Source organism: Myotis nattereri, assembly GCF_964212035.1.
Source record: "Myotis nattereri genome assembly, chromosome: 3".
NCBI classification, from domain to species: Eukaryota; Metazoa; Chordata; class Mammalia; order Chiroptera; family Vespertilionidae; genus Myotis; species Myotis nattereri.
Window position 1 is genome coordinate 337252 of NC_138077.1, and position 19796 is coordinate 357047.

The 19796-nt window shown below is 56.4% G+C and overlaps 1 protein-coding gene across 1 annotated transcript in view; it reads left to right on the top strand.

The window, feature by feature from the left end:
* Positions 1 to 18403: 18403 nt before the first annotated feature.
* BACH1 (BTB domain and CNC homolog 1) overlaps positions 18404 to 19796 on the top strand; it is a 33998-nt gene continuing 32605 nt past the window's right edge. Inside the window, exon 1 of the mRNA XM_081085310.1 lies at positions 18404 to 18499. The gene's annotated coding sequence lies outside the window, so the exon portion shown is untranslated. The remainder of the gene's footprint in view (positions 18500 to 19796) is intronic.

Sequence of the window (19796 nt, forward strand, 5' to 3'; positions counted from 1 at the left end):
GCAGGCCTGTGAGCTTCCTGCTGGGATCCAGCTGGTAAAGGCTGTCTCCACAGGATGTTGGATTGTTGACTGGAGCAGGCGATCAGCCCCTTCCCTTTAAGCTCCTCAGGGTGGGAGGTGCAGGCCACCCCTGGACAGCACCTGCACCTTGGCTGCAACCCAAGTGGTGTGTGTGCTCATGTGTGATCATTGTGTGTGTGAGTGTGACCATTGCATATGCACGTGTATGCATATGTGATCATTGTGTGTGAGTGTGTATGTGTGGTCATTGTGTGTGTGAGTGTGTGCATGTGTGATCACTGTGTGTGTGAGTGTGACCATTGCATATGCACGTGTATGCATATGTGATCATTGTGTGTGTGTATGTGTGGTCATTGTGTGGTCACATCTGTGGTCACTGTATATGTGTGAGTGTGTGTGATCACATGTGTTTTCATGAATTCCACAGGATAAGGTATTAGCTGTCAGTTGCTGGGTCAAAGGTCATACATACTTTTTAACTCTGAAAGAGTTTGCCAGATGCTCTCCAAGAAGTTAGCCTGAATTTAGCTTTTCTCTGTGCTCTTGTCAACTGTAGGTTGTGAAACTTTAAATTTTTTTGCCATTTTATAGGTAAAATGCTATCTCTTTTTCTCTATGACATTATATTTCTTTAATTATGAGGAAATTATGGGCTTTTTTCACATATATCTTGGATACTTACATATGCTTAGTTGATTTTTCTATGGGGTTAATTTTTTCCTAACTTAGAAGTACTATTTTTACATTAAGGAAGTGAGCTCTCTGTCATATGTGTAGCAAATGTTCTTTTCCAATGTTTCATCCCATGTGGATGTTTATGCGTTTTTATAGGCAAGTAGCATCACCCTTTCCATAGCGTCCGGATGTATCGTCAGGCTAAGAAATGCCTTCTCACTCTGAGAGAGTGGCTGAAACCCAGGTCCATCTCTTGTGCGTATTGCTCTTTTGACGTGTGCCTTTGCGATCCGCTGGGAATCAGCCCGGGCGTGAGGACGGAGAGTCGAAGTGTGCCAGCTGGCCGGCTGGGTGTCTGTGGGACGATCGGTGATGCCTGGGTCTGGTGAGGACGTAGTAAGCAACACAGCTCTTCGTCATGGATGTGGGACGCCATCTTCACTGTACCCTAACTCTCCAAAGGGCTGTGGGTTTTCCTTATTCTCTTCATGTTCTTCTGCTGGTTCGTCTCTCTGGTCGTGGCAGGAAGACTTGTAAGGCGGCCCCAGAGATCCCAGTATAATTCATGCCCAGGGGCAATCCCCTCCCCGCACAGTCGGCCGGGCCTGGTGACGTGGTCATAATGACCAGGCCACGCGCGCGTGGTGGGACGTCCCGCCAGCAGTTCTACAATCCCTGGGACTGTCCCACCTGCTCATCCTTTCCTGCCCCCATTGGGGCTGTGACGAGCCACCTGCCATGTGGGAGCCACCCTGTGGGGGACACCTGGGCAGGTGAGGTAAATCCCCAGTCACCCACCAGCGAGACGACATCCTTCCAACAGCCAGAGAGTGAGCTTGGAGGCAGGCCCTTCGCTGGGTGAGACTCGAGTGTGGCCAATACGATGCTTCGTGTCCTGGTGGCACCCCAAGAGTCAGAAAACCAGACTGAACCCCCCACGTCCAGGGTCTTGACTCACACAACCTGAGATGAAAAGCGTGAGCTGTGCAGGCCGACGCGTTTGGGGAAGTCTGTTGCGCAACAATGGATGACAAATGCGCTGGTCCCGCCACAAGTGTTTCACTTCTGGTGGTTTTATGTTTTCATATTTGACACAAGAAGCCTTTTCTCATTATATTCTCTCCAGATTCCCCCCTGGATAGTCTAGTAGATTGAATCTTCCAGATAAACTTAATATTGTTTAGTCAAATATCTCCCAAAGTCTTGATCCTTTTAAAATTGATTTTTTTTGAAGGTCGGATTGATCCTTTTAGATTTTCTATGTAGAAACATTCAACTTTTATGTCTCCTCAGTAAAGTTGTAACATTTTCTTCATATTTGTTCTGCACACTCACCATTAAGATGATACCTCATTAGTTGTTGCTTTTTTGCTATTGTAAGATTTAATTTATTTTTTCTGTTATTATGATTAGTATATAGGAAAACCATTCATTTTTGTAAATGGCATTTTTAACCAGCCACTTTATTTAATCTTCTCCTGCAATCATGTGATCTTGAAACAATGAGAATTATGCATTAGGTCATTTCCAATACATAGACTCCTTATTGATTTTTCTTCTTGATGGTGTTGGATTTTTCGTCTAGAACATTGAGTTATGGTGAGAGCACTTTTGTTTTGTTGGTGAAATTTGAATGCAGAGTGGAAAGTTTCACCACTGGGTTTGATGCTGGCTTTTGATGCAATTAAATATAAGGATTGTTCTCTTTTGCTTTGTGTCAGGAATGGCTGTTTGATTTTACGTCGTTTATTTTCTGCATTTATTGAGGTGGTTGCTTGGTGTTTCTCATGTGAATGATTGACACTGAGAGTCGTGCTGACAGAGCCTCATGCCAGCAGCGCGGCAGGAGGGGACACACGCTCCAATGTGGCTGAGCGTCGCAGCTCGGCCTTCTGCGCTGTGACAAGCTGCTCTGAGCATCGGGAAATGCCTCAGTGAGTCCCTGTGAAGGTTGTTTTTAAAGTACAAGGGGACAGAAGTCAGGTTCCTGGGGTTCCCCAGGGGACGTGACGGTCAGAGACCCTTTCCGTTTCTGCCCGCTTTCCTTAGGGTTCATTTCTTTAGCGTCTCGTTTCATCCTCACGCCGCCTGTAACGCGTGCGGGAAGAAAACGTCACCCTTTCCCAGGGACTTCAGACTGAAGGACTTCAGAACGTGACGCAGAAGGAAAAGGCAGCCTTTGGGGTCAGACGCGGCTCAGCCCGGCTTCATGCCACAGGCCGATGCCTGGGGGAGGTTCCTGAACAGGCCCCTCTCTGCAGAGGGAGAATCCCGGCTCCTTCTCGGGGACGGCCATCAGAACGAGGCTGTAGCATGAAGAGCATCTGCCTGCAATGGGGGTAAAAGAGGGACATCTGCCCCTGACCGGTGTGGCTCAGTGGATAGAGCGTCGGCCTGTGGACTGAAAGGTCCCGGGTTCGATTCCGGTCAAGGGCATGTACCTGGGTTGCGGGCACATCCCCAGTGGGGAGCGTGCAGGAGGCAGCTGATCGATGTTTCTCTCTCATTGATGTTTCTAACTCTCTCTCCCTCTCCCTTCCTCTCTGTAAAAAAACCAATAAAATAAAATAAAAACATTTAAAATAAAAAAAAGAGGGACATCTGTTATCCTTTCAACAACAAAGATTAAAAAAAAAAAGAGCATCTGTCTGGGGAGGTGTCCAGCGATGTGAGTCCTACTATGTGTACGTGACGTGCGGCTGTGTGGTAGTCACACCCGGGGACACCTGTCAGCGTGATGTAGAAGGTATTTACAGTCCAATCCCAGAAGCCCAGGGGCGTGAGGAGACAGGGACAACGAGACGGGGCCACCCAGGCCTCCTGACGGAGGGCAGGCGTCCTGTGTCCGGCCTGAACGGGCGGGGAAGGCGGACGTCCCGGGAGGAGCTGGAATCTGGGTGCAGCCTGGCACGTGCCTGCCCCTCCCTTCCGAGTCCTGGAGGCCGTGCCTGCGTGGTTGTGCCTGTTGCACACCCGATCACGCATCGCTGTGAGCCCTGTAGCCGATCGTGCCACCCCTTCTCGCCTGTTTGTGTCAGGATTTCCTTGGCGTTATCACTGGCGGGAAGAACGGACCCTCTGAGGTTTCCTCTGGGACGTGATTCCTTGCAGTCACGACAGCTTCGTGAATTCTCGAGGATTTCATCCTGATTCATCCTCCTTTTTTTTTGTTTTCATCCTTCAACTAGAGGCCTGGTGCACGGATGCACTGGTGGGGGAGCGTGGCCTGGGGGGGCGGCGCGGTGGGAGCACCGCTCATCCCGGTCAGACGAGCGTGGCTCCCTCTGTGGGAGCGCACTAACACCAGGGGGCAGCTAGTGCGCTGGGCATCTGCCCCCTGGTGGTCAGTGTGTGTCATAGCGACTGGTCGAGCGGTCATTCTGGTCGTCCCGCCGTTCGGTCGGTCGCTGGGTTTTATGTATATAGATGTGGTTCCTTTGTTTTTGGCTGCTTTTCTCTTGGATGGTTTTGAATGATAATAATAATAAAAAAAAGCTACAGCCCTGGCCAGTTTGGCTCAGTGGATAGAGTGTCGACCTGTGGACTGAAGGGTCCCCGGTTCGATTCTGGTCAAGGGCACTGGGGCTCGAGCCTATAACGTGGGCATGTGCCTTGCCCGGAATTGAACCATCACCGCTGGTTCATAGGTCGATGCTCAACCACTGAGCCACACTGGCCAGGTGGGATAGCAGTGGTTTTTAATGAAAAAAAAAAAAGTCTGTGGAATGTTCTTGGTGTTACTGGTGGGAAGATGCATAGATGCTATCACCCTGGAAAGCAGAGTGGCGTTGTCTCTGAGAGCTAAATGCTCACAGGCAGGTAGCCTCACAGTCCTGCTCTCAGGGGTACGCCCAAGAGGAAGCCGGCCCAGGTGTGACGGGCAGCGTGAGAACGCCGTGCCAGCAGGTCCCAGCAGAACGTGCACCATGGCCCACGCCTGGGAGGGCCGGGTGCCCGTCAGTGGGACGGGGGTGAGAGAACTGCCGTGTAGTCACACCGTCCGATGGTACACAGCTTCTTACTAATAACGTACGTACTGCAACACCGACGACAGGATGCGTCCCATAACTAATATCGCGTGGAAATACTAAATGCCAGGAGGCTACCTTCAGCATGCCATCATTTTTAAAAACGAAGGTAAAATCAAATAAAAGTATATATATTTTAGAAGTGCATACAGATAAAAATTCAGAAAATGCTTGTTGAATTTAATATAATTATTTACTTGTTTATGTATTTTTTAAAGTATCAATTATTTTTTTATTTTATTGATCTGAGAGAGAGAGAGACACGAGGGAGAGACACAGAGAGAAACAGAAGCATCAGTTGTGCATCACTGGTGGGTCTTGTATGTGCCCTGAGCGGGGGTCGAACCTGCAACCTTGGCTTATCAGGACGATGCTCTAACCAACTGAGCTACCGGCCAGGGCTCACGTACTTCTTTAAACTGGCCATGTCCTTAGGTGGCGGTGGCACTTCCTGAGTGTCAGGTTGCAATTAGAGTCCTGGTCACCCGCCCCCCCCCCCCCCGCCCCCCCATGGCCCTGGCGACGGGGCTCAGGCTCCTGCCCGTCCCCTCCCACGCGGACCAGATGCCGTTGAGTAACGGAGGCTGTTGCCCAACGACCACGCGTGGCTCCTGAGGCCGGAGCGTGAGGACGATGTGACGTGGCCTGGCTCTCTGGGCGACTCCCTCTGGGGGAGCACCCCTGCCAGGAGGATGTGCAAGCAGCTGGAAGGGGAACCTGCTTCCTTTCCGCGGCGAGTGAGTCACCTCGGAAAATCCCGAGCCCCAGGGCCCGTGGGTGGCCGTGGCCCGGACAATGGGGGACCAGAACCTAGGCGCGACCCCAGCCGGGACCTCCAACCCTGCCCCCAAGTCCTGGCCTACGGCAGCCACGGGACAAGACTAGTAAATCCTACTGTTACTCTGAGCTGCTACCACCTACAGTAACTGGTTATTCAGCAACGTATGCCACATACAGTTAACCGGGGACTGCTCTTTATTTTTTTTATTTTATTATTATTTTTTAAATTATATATTTTTTTATTTCAGAGAGGAAGGGAGAGGAAGAGAGAGATAGACAATGATGAGAGGGAATCATTGATTGGCTGCCTTCTGCACGTCCCCTACTGAGGATTGAGCCTGCAACCTGGGCATATGCCCTTGACCAGAATCGAACCAGGGACCCTTGAGTCGGCAGACCGACACTCTATCCACTGAGCCAAACCAGCTAGGGCCGGTGACTGCTCTTTAAAGCCATATCCCACTGGTTCGCTATTTTCTTGTACTAAGAACCTTGATGTTCACATTTTAACAACAAATTGTTCCTAAATAACGATCGCCCTGGTATGTTTCACTGTTTATAGGATATAAAATTGTTCAAATGTCTTAATGCACAGTTTGCATTTTAAAAATTACCTTTATAATGTTAATCATTTTGAATATGAAATGAAAGCTTATGTTTTTTTAAAAATTTTAGCACAGTGGAGGGTGTATTTGGAATTTGGAAATAATACTGACTCGTGAGTGAACAACTCTATTTTGAGAATAAAATGATCATAAGAGGTGCATCTACATCCAGAAATTTAAGGTACGATTTTCTCCCTCCTACTTACCTGTATTTTCCTCATGCGTCTGTTTCTGACAGAGACCCAACCCTACGCTGAATGTTAAATTCCAACGAGTGATAATTACAGGGATGAAGTTTTCAGAAATAATTCAGAGCTAAAGACCAGAGAGGAGACGCTTCACCGTATAATTCCACTTATACGACGTTCAAAAGTCAGGCCCACTACCGTGTGGCGTGAGGCTTCTGTATGGAGAGTGGTGGTCTTCTGGGGACGCAGGCCATTATTGAGGGGCACGCCAGGGAGTCATCGGGGTAAGGAGGCAGCTCTCCCCACAGGCCTAGATGTGGCTCAAGAGGTGTCGTCTGTCTGTTCAGCGCTTCACGTTGTAGACTTGACTGCATATTTGCCTGTGTGTGAGCTTCACGTCAAGAAAAGGTTTCTATTGAATTAAAATAAAAGACACGACCAGGGCCCGAGGCAGCGCGGATAGAGAGACGGGGGAAAGGACGTTGGATGAAGGACGTGTCAGAGGTAAACGTAAGGGGGTGGTGACTGGTGTGGAGGAGGCAGAGGCGTCGGGGTGAGACGGGCAGCCTGGCGGAAAGTGGCTGGTGTCCTAACGGAGACGGACGGACGCATACACAGCGAGGAGCTGGAGTTTGGAGTGAGACGGCGTGATGTGAGCGGCAGGAGCGAGGACGTTCTGAGTCCAGAAGCCCTGGGACCGTGAGCCTCCCCAGGCCCTGCAGCACGGAGCTAGGCAGGGGCACGATGTGTGTCACCGTCTCTGCAGGTGAGGCCTCCCCTCCTTGGCAGCGAGTTCCAGTTCTGCTTTGTTCCACACATTGGTCGGGCGAATGCTTTCTCTTTGGCCCTTCTAGCTGCTCCTGCCTCGCATCACCCCTTCTTTTGCTTTTTAAAGAAAAATATGTTTTTATTGGTTTCAGAGAGGAAGGGAGAGGGAGAAATATCCATGTTGAGAGGGAATCATGGATCGGCTGCCTCCTGCACGCCCCCTACTGGGGACTGAGTCGGCAACTAGAGCATGTGCCCTGGACCGGAATCGAACCCGGACCCTTCAGTCCGCAGGCCGAGGCTCTATCCACTGAGCCACACCGGCCAGGGCTGCTCTTCTGTTTTTTAATCGATTAGACAGGTTTCTTACTCCACCCGATCCCCCATGAGAGTCCTTCGTTACTCCTTTTGAATAGATTTGGGGCCTTGTGAGCTTATCCGGGACATCTTTACGGCTCAGCCAGTCCCTTCTGAATGTGTTTGCAGGCGCAGGAAGATGCCTGTCATGTCCTTGAGGTTTGTGGAGTTCCTTGGATGTAGATGTCTGAGGTTCTCATCAAGTTTAAAGGCTGTGCCGGCATTCTGACTTTAACACGTTTTCTGCCGTCTCCTGTCTCTGTGGTAGGCCGATGGGGTTGTCCCCGTTCCTGATCTCAGCTCTTTCCTTTTCCATTGTTTATTCTATTTCGTTTTGGATAGTTTTCGTCACTGTGTCTTCAAGTGAGCAAATCCTTTCCTCTCCAGAGCCTAATCTTCTGTTAATTCCATCCAACGGATGAAATTTTCATTTTAAAATATTGTATTTTCCCCCTAGAAATTGGATTTAGGTCTTTTTAATATATCTCATACCTCTACTTAAAATATTTAATTGTCTTCTGCCTTCTCAGAGATCTATATATATAAAAGCCAAGCAACCAGGATGACCTGAATGATCAGAACGACTGGTCGCTAGACACGCACTGCGGCGGCCAACCAGCCCGATGGGGGTGGGGCCGGCCAACCTCCTGTGGCCCCTCCCCCCAGCTGGCCCTGCTCTGATCGCCCCTCCCTCTCCCAGATCGGGGGCAGGGCTGGTGGCCAACCTCTCGTGTCCCCTTGCCCCAGCCAGCTGGCCCCGATTGGCCCTGATCAGGGTGGGCCGGCCGGACCCCCCCACCCTGTGCACTAATTCGTGCACCGGGATAGTTACAACAACAGTGTGAGAGCCTTGCCTGCTGATGCTGTCATCTGTATACCCGTCATCTCTTGATCTGTTTCTATTGATTGGTTTTTCTCTTTCTCATGGATTGCCATCTTTTCCTGCTTCTTGGAATACCTGGAAATATCTGATCGGATGACATTCATTATGAATTCACTTTGTTGGAGTGCTGGCTATTATTTTAAATTCTCATAAACATCCTTGAGTTTTATTGGGATGAAGTGATGAAAACAGTCTGATTCCTTCAAGGCTTGCTGTTAAACGTTTACGCTTTTAAGGGAGCAGCCTTTAGTTGTAGCTTGTTTTGCCCACTCCTGCGGCAGCAGCCTTCTGAGAACTCCCCCCAGAGCCCCTAAATCAGGCGCTTTCCCCTCTGGTTTGTGGAAACGGAATCGCTGAGCTCCAGCACTTGCTCCTCTCAGGGGTCCCCCCGCCCCCCAACAGGCATCCCCCGGCCATCGCTAAGCTGGGGATTTGAGGGCCCTCTGCAGACTGCCGGGGTTTTCTCCATGGGCTGCCCCTCTCCTCAGCGTTCTGCTCTGGGAATTCCACCTGCCTCCACCTCCCCAGTGCCAGCTCCTCAACCCAGGCTGACACGGGCTCCGCCGGGGTCGCTCTCGCCAGGCAGAGTCTGGGGCACGCATAGGACTCCCCTCGCGTGCGTCCCCTCCCGCAGGGAGCATGGTCCTGCGTTGTCGGAACCCAAGATCCAAAACCACGGTTCTGTAGTGTTTTCTTAGTTTCTGGCGGGAGGGCCAGTATCGTCCCTGTTTATATCTTGGGCGTCAGCAGAAATCTGGTGTCTCCTGCAATCACTTGGCTCCTTTCTGCTTTTTCTTTTTAGGCGTAGAGAGGAACCGGCCATCCTCTCCCACGCAGCCTCCTGAATCTCACGTGTTTCTATTTGCGAACAAGCAGTAAACAGGCACACCTGCGTGCGGTCGCCCCGGGGAAGCGAGCGAAGCATTCCTCGCATTTCTGGCGTCTCCTATCGCTGAATTCTATCGGTGTGAGGCTTAGCGCCCGCCCTTTCTTTATTGATGCCTTTCCAGCGGCTCCAACACGATCTGATCAAAACACGGAATCGGCTCTGCGGGCTGCCCGTGTCGGCGGCCAGTCCGGGCTGGGGCTGCGTCCCTGCTCAGCCACCAAGGCAGCCATGGCCTCCCCTGAGCCCCCCCCCCCCCCCCCCCCGGCCGCTCTGTGTACAGGCCGTTTGCGGGGACTCTTCCCCGGAACGCCCATGACAACCCTCCCTAGGACGAGGTTGGGGTCATCATCGTGTTACTCAGTGGCGATCACCCCTGGAAGTCAGCTGAGGCGAACACTGGCATCACTCCTACTGACTGTATTGTCAGGGGAGTTCTGGAACCTTCCGGGCCTGGGGTTCCTCACCGGTGAGGTGAGAGTAAGGACGTCACTGCACAGGCTGCTGTGGGGGCTATAAGAGAAACAACACACGGTGTTCGCACAGGGACGGTGCACGCAAGCGATGACACAGGCGGCCGGCCGCACCTTCTCCATGTGAAACGCCGAGAATAAAGGGGCTGCTGCTTTATAACCTGCAGAGACACTTTGCGACGGGGTAAATGGCCCTGGAAACGTGCCTTCCAGACCTTCTACGGGGGTGACTCTCATGGAGCCAGGGCCACGCCGGTGGCTCTGAGGTGCCTGGCATCTTTGACGAAGGCCCTGCTCCCCTGGGTGGGAGTACTGGGGCGGGGGCTACTGAGGCAGACCTGTTCACGGAGCCAGGGGCTCAGGCCATGGCCGACGTAGGCCGGGACTTCCTGGCGGCCTTGCTGCCCCGCGTTGGGCTCTACCCAGGTCTCGGGCCCTTGGTGCAGCGTCTCTGGCTCTCTCCTCTGCTTGCGTTTAGACTTGCATGAGCCCGTGACTCCGTCTTTGCTGGCCCCGTCCCACTTCCTCTCACCTGGCATTCCTCTGCAGGCAGCACTTGCCTGTTCCATCCTGCCTGCCCTCTGCTTCTTGGAGGGCCTGGAGGAACTCTCTGGAGCTCTTGTTTGGTTCCCTCTGGTCCTCACGCCGATCCAGGCTGCACAGCGCCGTTCCTGCCCCAGGCGGGCAAGGATGACACCCCCCCCCCCCCCGGCTGTTCTCCCTCAAGCTCTCTCCATCCTCCCAATGGCTCCTCTGGCTTCCTTCACTTATTAAATATGTTTTTATTGATTTAGAGTGGAAGGGAGAGGGAGAGAGAAACATCCATGATGAGAGAGAGAGTCATGGACCGGCTGCCTCCTGCACGCCCCACACTGGGGATGGAGCCCACAACCCAGGCCTGTGCCCCAACTGGGAATTGAGCCCTGACCTCCTGATTCATAGGCCGACGCTTAACCACTGAACCACACGGGCCGGGATCATATTAGCTTCCTGGAACCTAAACACTCATTCGTTGTAAAACTGCACAACGACATTACTTATTCGACCCCCAAATTCCTTATCATGAAACAGGACGGATGTGCATACAGTTCTCCCTGCTTTTCTAAAGTTTGTGAGAGGACACTTTACTTTTTATAAGAAATACATTTTTATTCATTTCAGAGAGGAAGGGAGAGAGAGAGAGAAGCATCAATGATGAGAGAGTCATGGACTGGCTGCCTCCTGCACGCCCCCACTGGGGATCGAGCCGGCAACCGGGGCTGTGCCCAGAGCGGGAATCGAGCCCGGACCTCCTGGTTCATAGATCCACGCTCAACCACTGAGCCACCGGCCCGCGAGGACCCTGTGCTTTCACGAAAGATCTGCTTTCCCTACCAATCGAAGTCAGAGAGGGCTTTGCTTTTTTGTTGTTGCTGTTAATACTCACCCGAGGATATTTTTTTCCATTGATGTTTTTAGAGAGAGTGGAAGGGGGAAGGGTGGGGGGCATAGGGAAAGGAGAGAAAGAGAGAGAGAGAGAGAGGGAGAGAGAAAGAGAGAGAGAGAGAGAGAGAGAGAGAGAGAGGAAGAGAGATGGATGTGAGCGAGGAACATGGATCCACTGCCTCCTACATGCTCCCTGACTGGAGTGGGGATGAACCCACAACCTGGGTATGTAGGAAAAAATAAGCAATTTATTTGTTCAGCATTACACTGAACGAGGTTTTAAGTTCAGCCAGGGAATTGAATCGGCCACACTTTGATGTTCGGGATTATGTTCCAACCGGCTGAGCCACACCGGCCAGGGCGAAACTATTTCTATTTTAACGGAGACCTTGAGAGCATGCAAAACCTTCTGACCCCAGAAACTGTGTCCAAGGGATTTCAGGCACCAAATAGAGAAGTCATAGCGGCAAGGCCTGACCTGCCTGGAGGTGGCAACATAAACGTTTAAAGTGGGTTTTTGTCACTTAAACGATAGAAGTGCCTGTGACCCTTCGCTTCCTCCCGGGCGCAGCCTGCTGCTTGGCTCGTGCTGCGGAGGCTGAGGCTCCAGCCAGGCCCCGGCTTGTTCCGGGGGGAGCCCGGGGCACAGGGAGTCGGAGACCCGCCTCCGTGTCCTTCCTGGTTTATCTGACGGGACGTGAGTGATTTTTCCAATGCATTTCTTCTGGAAATCTTTTTTCTTTCTTCTAAGTCAGGGTGCCATTTTCTAGTGTTTAATAAATTCAAACTGATGCTTTTAGAATTTGAAGCTTAATATTAATTCTGAAGCCGCTTTTTACTTGGGTAAAATCTGCAGATTTTTAGTATAAGAACACAGTTCCTTTCCCCAAAGGGAACTCACCATCTCCTCACCCCATGGCTTCATGGCATAGGCATAGTGCATTCTTTGCTGTGGCCCTTGCAGCAGCTCTGCCTCTTGCAATCCAGGCCATCTACTAATTATATGCAGACTTCTTACCATTCAGCTATGAAATGCACAATAAAGGAGGAAGAACTTAAATTGTCACAATAATTCCATATCATTTCTCACAATGTTTTTGCAGCGCTGAGACCCATGAAATTGTTTTGAGAGATTTAAGCTTCCTTTCTCCCCTCTGGCAACGGCCCCATGTTTCAAAAGAACCATTTCCTGGAATTTTATTGGAGTATTTTTAATGAGCTTATCTGCATCCCTGCTTCCTGATTGGTGACCTCCTTCTGTCTGGGAGGAGATGGCAACCCTCCATCATTTCACGATAAGCCCTCGTTTTTTGGCCTCACACGACCCCTTTGCCAGCTCCAGGTCCCATTCCAAGTCGCGAATCTTCATCGCAACCTGTTTCCTCCCACGGAACCCAGCAGGCTGGCTTCCGGGTCCCCGCGCTGAGTTGAAGCAGAATGAGAGCGGGTCCTGCCAGCCCCTGAGCTTGAGGCGGGGTGTCAGCTAAGACTGCGTGCGGCTTCTGTACTGAGACTCCGCGTTAGACGCTGAGCTGAAGAGGTTTTTCTATCTCTGGTTCGAAAGGAGCTGAACCCACAGTCGGGGCTGGTCAGCCGCTCAAGGAGCCCCAAGAACCTGAGGGTCTTTGGGGCTCAGCCCGCGACTTCCAGCGTGGCTGACAGAGGCAGCCACCTCCCCCCCTATGGTGGGCGGCAGAGGGCCCAGCCCAGCTGCTGGCTGGTCTCTCCTTATCAGGAGAGAAAGAGCTGCTGCAAGTTCCATCCAGTGCGCCTCTGCTCACATCTGGGGGCCAGAAACGGGGGAAGGGAGCTGGGCGGTGTTTAGTGAGGAAGGAAGGGGTGGGCGCTGGGCAGCCAACCAGCAGAGTCCGCAAAGGGGACTTAGGGGAGGGACGTGAGGGGAAGAAGGCGTCCCTGCTCTCACGCCGAATACAGTGTTTCCGTGGAGTCGGCACCATTGGACGACCCCGTGGGCTCCCCGGTGTCAAACCCGCCACGACTCTGAGCCTGCAGGTCCCATGGTGGTGCCCCAGCTGCAGGTGCACACCCCCCTGAAGCTGCGGAGGCAGGAGATGGGCAGGTAACGTGTTGGTGAACCAGGAGAACGTTGCCGCTGGAGGAACCAGCCACCTGGGCCCTGCTCCCCTCTGCATCCTGCAGGTCACGGCGCCAGGAACAACACCCACGTCCCGGCTGCGGGCCCTCAACCCGGGCAGTGCCCGGGTGTCGCCTGGGTCACTGCCTCAGGGTCTCTCTCTCTGGGCTTCAGACTTTGACGACCCCTCTTCCCGACAGTGACAGTCCCAGTCTTCCCTCACCGCTGGTGACAGATTTACTTGACCTGGTGCATCAGTCAGGGGCCGGGCAGAAAACAGGGACCGAACTCAAAGGTCAGGGTCAAACCTGGGCTGGCCAAGGAGAGGGGTCACCACCTGGAATGATGGTGCTTTGGTTAAAGACTAGGTGAAGGGGACCTGACAGGAGCCGGGGACTTGGTCCAGGAATACAGCCAAGCCCACCTCTGGCCGGGTAGGGGGACGGCTGTGGCCGTGCCGACACCTCCCCTGTTCAAATACCACCACCCACCGTGCCCAGAGGCCTGCCTCCCGGGCACTGAGCAGGGTGGAGGGCTGGCCAGGGCCGTGGATGCCCTCTATGGCGGTCTGTGCATCTCCCCTCCTTATGTTACAGCTTCACATCTCAGAGGCCAGTCCTTGTACCCCATTTCCAAAGCACTTCCCGTATGTGGTGCCCTGGCCAGGGGCTGGCTGGTGCTGGGTCCCCGCTGGGCACTTCCTCCTCTCCCTGGGCCACCCAGTCCCACCCACCAGTTAGCTTGTCACTCACTCAGCAGGTTTCCCTTTGAACCCGGCTGCTGGGAGCCTACAGCTCAGCCTGCAGCCCCTCTTGGCTGAGGATCCGCATTTGGTGATAAGTCTCTTTAGCTTTGTCCTGGCTCCACTGCATCTCCTCTTATTCCTTCTTTTGGTTTATGAACACACTTCCCACATCGGAGCACGAGGACCCCGAGGTCAGGGTCTCCCAGCCTGGGCCCTATTGTTCTGTGCTGTGAATGGGGAATCAGTGTCTTCATTCACAGGTTTTATCTGTGGGACGTCCTGTGCATGGTAGTGTGTTCAGCAGCGTCTCTGGCCTCTACCCCCTGGATACCAGTGCACCCCCATATCAATGCCAGTGTCTCCTGGGGGGCAGCCTCTGCTGAGAACCTTGCTGCAGGCGAGTGAGGCGAGAGGTGCCAGAGGGGGAGCAAATCTGAGTCCAAATATGGCACCTCTATGCACTGTGCCCCTGCCCTGGAAAGGCATTTTTTTAATATATATATTTCTTTATTGATTTCAGAGAGGAAGGGAGGAGAGAGAGATGGAAACATCAATGATGAGAGAGAATCATTGATCAGTTGTCTCCTGCACGCCCCCTACTGGGGATCGAGCCCGCAACCCAGGCATGTGCCGTGACTGGGAATTGAACTGTGACCTCCTGGTTCATAGGTTGACACTCAACCACTGAGCCACGCTGGCCGGAGAGAATGCTTTCATTAAAGGAATATGTGATTTGTAGAGCCCGGCCCTTGCACGCATTTTAAAGATGCAGAGCTGCAGGCGCTGTCCTGAATGGAAGCCTCAACAAGGGCGGGAAGCAGAGCGTCTGTGGGGTTTCGTGCTTTGCAGACGTGACTGTGGCTGAAGACGACTGTGTCTGACTCGGCACCAAGCACAACCGTCACCGGCTGGACAGTGAGCACGTGCACCAACCAGCTAGGAATCTCCCGCGGCGTCAGGACGCTTCCGGAGGGCTCTGTGCACCTGTCCGTGTTCTGGCTCCCACCCACCCTTCCTTCACCTCCCACCGCCCCCACTAGGTGCCGAGCACGCAGGCTGCACCCCAAATCCTACGGTCTCACTTGCTATCGCCAAGCACTCATTACGAGATCTGCGTATGCACATATACGTGTCCGTATAGCGATATAAAGTCCAATTTCCAGCACTGGCTTCTGAGAGAAGAACCATTCCTGACTTCAGTATATAGATAAACACATGCAGCAGAATGAGGGAACCCTGTCACTGGGGACCCCCTCAAGGGTCATCTCTGATCAAGGGGGTGGACACAGGTTTAAAATGAAAGTCCCTTTGACATGATTTCTGTTTTATTTATCTGACCTTTCCTCTAAGCCCTGATCCTTGTGGTTCTTCTTACAAATTTAACTGCATTTTCAAGCTCTATCCGATCATCCGATATTTTCTTTAACCAAAACACCCCAAAACTTAGTGGCTTAAGACAACAATCATTTTATTATTATTATTTAATCCTCACCTGAGGATATTGTTCCATTGATTTTTAGAGAGAGAGTGGAAGAAGGGAGGAGAGACAGAGAGAGAAACATTGATGTGAGAGAGACACGTTGATTGGTTGCCTCCGCATGCACCCCGGCCAGGGCCAGGAACCTGCAACCGAGGAACATGCCCTTGACCGGAATCGAACCCAGGACCCTTCAGCCTGCAGACCAATGCTCTATCACTGGGCCAAACCAGCGAGGGCCACAATCATTTTATTATCTCACTAGAGGCCCGTTGCATGAAGAGATTCGCGCAATAGGCCTTCCTCCCCTGACTGCCGGCACCGATTTTCCTCCGGCACCCGGGACCCAGGCCTTTGGTCTGGCTGCAGCGAGAAGCCAAGCCTTTTGTCTTCAATCACTCTGGCTGGAGCCTTCAGTCTTCGCTCTGCGCCTGCACATGCAAATTAACTGCCATCTTTGTTGGGTTAATTTGCATAGTCGCTCTGATTGGCTGGTGGGCGTAGCAGAGTGACACCAATGTGCACGTTTCTCTTTTATTAGTGTGGATGATTCTGTGAGTTGACGGGCTGGGCTGGGGGCTCTTCTGGCTGGGGCTGGAGTCACGTGAGCTTGGCTGGGCCATGACAGGAAGGTGGCTCGCACACACCTGATGCTGGCTTAGGCTGGCTGCTGGGGGAGAGGACGGGGTCCCTGCTGGCTTCTCACAGCAGCGGGTGGGGAGGTGGCCTGTTGAGAGGGTGTCCCAGAGAGATCCTTTGGGGAAAGAAGTAGAAGATGCCAGTTCCCCTTAAGACCTGCCCCAGCACCCCTCCTGGGTGTTCCAGGGTCCACGCAGTTACACAGCTGCCCGATCCAACGGCCTGGAAATCAAACTCCCCTCCCAGATGGAAGAGGGACAGACCTGGGGTCACCTATAGGCCGCTGCAGGCTTCAAGGGGTTTTGAAACGTTCCCCGCCTTGGGCCCCCTCTCCTCTCTCTCTCCCCCTGAACTCCCCAGCCGAAGGCAAAATCCTTTCGAAAAGTCCTGGGGGCCGCAGGGTGGTGACGTCAGGTGGTGGCGTGGGGTCCGCACAGGCTTTGCCGCTTTGCACGCATCTCCTCGCAGAGACGCCACTTCACGTCCCGGGCCACTGGGCGCCTCTGCAGCTCAACTTTAAAACTGAGGAGCGACAGGGTAGTGAAGACCTGGGGCTGGGGGTGGGGTAGGGGCTAAGGGGGGGATGGGAGAGACCTGTAAAACTATCAACAATAAGTCATACATTTAAAATAAAATAAATAAAATGGACGCTGGATAAAGACCAGCATAAGCAGCAGAAACAAAGGCCTGAGCAGAGCTAGGCTAGGCCACGGGTGCTGGGCTTTCCTGGCAGCCGCAGTGCCAAGGGCACACCTGGGTCCCGGTGAGACAGAGGGGCTCCTGGGTGCTGCCTGGGTCCGGGTGCTGTCTGGGTCTGGGTGCTGCCTGGGTCCGGGTGCTGCCTGGGTCCGGGTGCTGTCTGGGTCTGGGTGCTGCCTGGGTCCGGGTGCTGTCTGGGTCCGGGGTGCTGTCTGGGTCCTGGGTGCTGTGTCCGGGTGCTATCTGTGTCCGGGTGCTGTCTTTCTGGGTCCGGGTGCTGTCTAGGTCCGGGGTGCTGTCTGGGCCCTGGGTGCTGTCTGGGCCCTGGGTGCTCTCTGGGTCAGGGGTGCCATCTTGGTCCTGGGTGCCATCTGGGTCCTGGGTGCCGCCTGGGTCCTGGGTGCCGCTTGGGTCCTGGGTGCCGTCTGGGTCCTGGGTGCCATCTGGGTCCTGGGTGCCGCCTGGGTCCTGGGTGCCGCTTGGGTCCTGGGTGCCGTCTGGGTCCTGGGTGCCGCCTGGGTCCTGGGTGCCGCCTGGGTCCTGGGTGCCGCTTGGGTCCTGGGTGCCGTCTGGGTCCTGGGTGCCGTCTGGGTCCTGGGTGCCGCCTGGGTCCTGGGTGCCGCTTGGGTCCTGGGTGCCATCTGGGTCCTGGGTGCCGCCTGGGTCCTGGGTGCTGTCTGGGTCCGGGTGCTGCCTGAGCCCGGGGTGCTGCTTGGGTCAGGGGTGCTGTCTGGGTCCGGGTGCTGTCTGTCTGGGTCTGGGGTACTGTGTGGGCCCTGGTTGCTGTCTGGGTCCGGGTGCTGTCTGTCTGGGTCCGGGGTGCTGTCTGGACCAGGGGTGCGGTCTGGGCTGTAGGTGCAGGAGGCACTCTCCTGCTGCCCGCGAGCTGCAGATCCCAGCTTACCCGGGCGCTGCCCACCTGCCGACCGGGGCTGCGCGCTGCCCGGGCTCCCGCCGGCGACCCAAGAGGCTGGGGACCACGTGTTCCCGCCCGTCCCGCCGCTCTGACCGCGGGAGTCCCGGCTCTCGGGGCGGGCGGCGGGGAGAAGAGGGGGGGCTTTGCTCATTTGGGGAAGCCGGGCAACACGAGCGCCGGGGCACGTCGGCCTCCTCCTCTCCGCCCCCAACACCTGGCCGAGCGCAGCCCGTCGCCGCCTCCCGAGCCCCACCCCTCCCCTGCCCGCGCGCCCCCGCCGCGCTCCCAGCGGGGGCTTCAGGCGGCGCGGACTCAGCATCGGAGCACCTTCAGCCGCGCGGGACTCGGGACTCCCGGGCTGCGGGGCGGGGCCTCGCGAGGCGGGCCTGGGGGCGGGGCCTCCACGGAAGGCGGGGCCTCCAGCGAGGGTGGTGCGAAACATAGCGAGGCGGGCATGGGGGCGGGGCCTCCACGGAAGGCGTGGCCTCCAGCGAGGGCGGTGCGAAACATAGCGAGGCGGGCATGGGGGCGGGGCCTCCACGGAAGGCGTGGCCTCCAGCGAGGGCGGTGCGAAACATCGCGAGGCGGGCCTGGGGACGGGGCCACGGCGTCCCGGGAAGGGCGGGCTGGGTATCGCGAGGAGGGCTAAGGGGGCGGGACCTCGAGGGGGGCGTGGCCTCGGCGCCCGGAGGCGGTGGCGGCTGCTGAGGAGAAAGGAGAGGAGCGAGCGGCCGGCCGCGGGGAGGCGGTGAGTCACCTGACCGCTGCCCGTCCGCCGTCTGTCCGTCCGTCCGGCCCTCTCGCTGCCGTCAGTCGGGCCGCGCCGTGTCTCGGCTCCGGTGAGTGGCTTGGTCGCCCCACGCTCTTCCCCGGAGGGTTCCGGCGTCCGCGGTGCGGGCTGCGGGCCTGTGCGGGCGGCTGCCTGCGGGGCGGGGCGGGGGCGGCGGCGGCCCGGTTCCTGGAAGTGGCCGCGTCCGCCGGAAGGGGGACCCGCCGGCCCTGTGGACAAGCCGTGCCGTCCTGCCCCGGGCGGGTGGGGGTACGTGCCGGGCCGCGGTCCGGGGGCCTCTGCCCAGCCCGCCCGCCGGTCCCTGGTCCCGCCCCAGCCCGCCCGGCTCCGCGCGGTCCTCCTGCTCCTCCGGCACCGCCGACCCCGGGGCACGCGCGGGTCTCCGGGAGGGCTCGGCCGGGTGGTGCGGCGGCGGGGGCGCGGGCCGCGGGGAGGGGAGCGCGGGCCGAGGGGCGGCGGGGACGGGGACGGGCGCGGTGCTGGGACGGGCTGCGTCAGGGACGCCGGCCCCGCAGAGGGGCCGGTGCCGCGCCGACCCGGGGGCGCCTTCCGTCCGGGCCCTCGGGCGGAGCGAGCGCTGGGGCTGAGCCTGAGCGGGGGCCGCGGGGACTGAGCCGGGGCCGCCGGGCGCGGGGCCGGAGGGGAACCAGGTGGGCCGGGTCCTGGCACAGCCGGGCCGCTGAGTCATGGGTCCCAGCCCGGAGGGAACGGGGAGCAGCTGCTGCGGGCGCTCGTCACGTGCCGCCCCTCGGAGGGGTGCGGGCCGCCGGACCGGGCCGGGGTGCCGGGCGGGTCAGCGGGCGAAGCGGTGCAGCCACAGCAGCCCCGGCCCCGGCACCAGGCGTCCCGCCGAGGGCCCGTGGGCAGCGGGGCCACCCGACAGCCGTGCGGCACCGCCTGGTCTCCGCGCAGGGACCTAGTTGTTTCCCTTTGTGGTTTTGTTGTGCGGCTTCGGCGCTTCAAACAGCGAACTTGTGTTCTTCCGAAAGGTTCGTTGATGAGCAGGACTTCTCCTGGGGTGCGGGCCGTGCGGGGCCGTGCGGGGCGGCGGGCCCTAACCCGCGCCTTCTCTCAGCCGCGCGGGCGTCTTCGCAGGCGACCAGGTTTAGGAACTGGAACGAGGAGGGATCCGGCCCCCGGCCCCCGGCCCCCGGCCCCCGGCCCCCGGCCCCCGCCCCCGGCCCCCGGCCCCGGCCCCGGCCGACCAGGTTGAGGAACTGGAACGAGGCGGGATCCGAACCCCGGCCCCCGGCCCCCGGCCCCCGGCCCCCGGCCCCCGGCCCCCGGCCCCGGCCCCGGCCCCGGCCCCGGCCCCCGGCCCCGGCCGACCAGGTTGAGGAACTGGA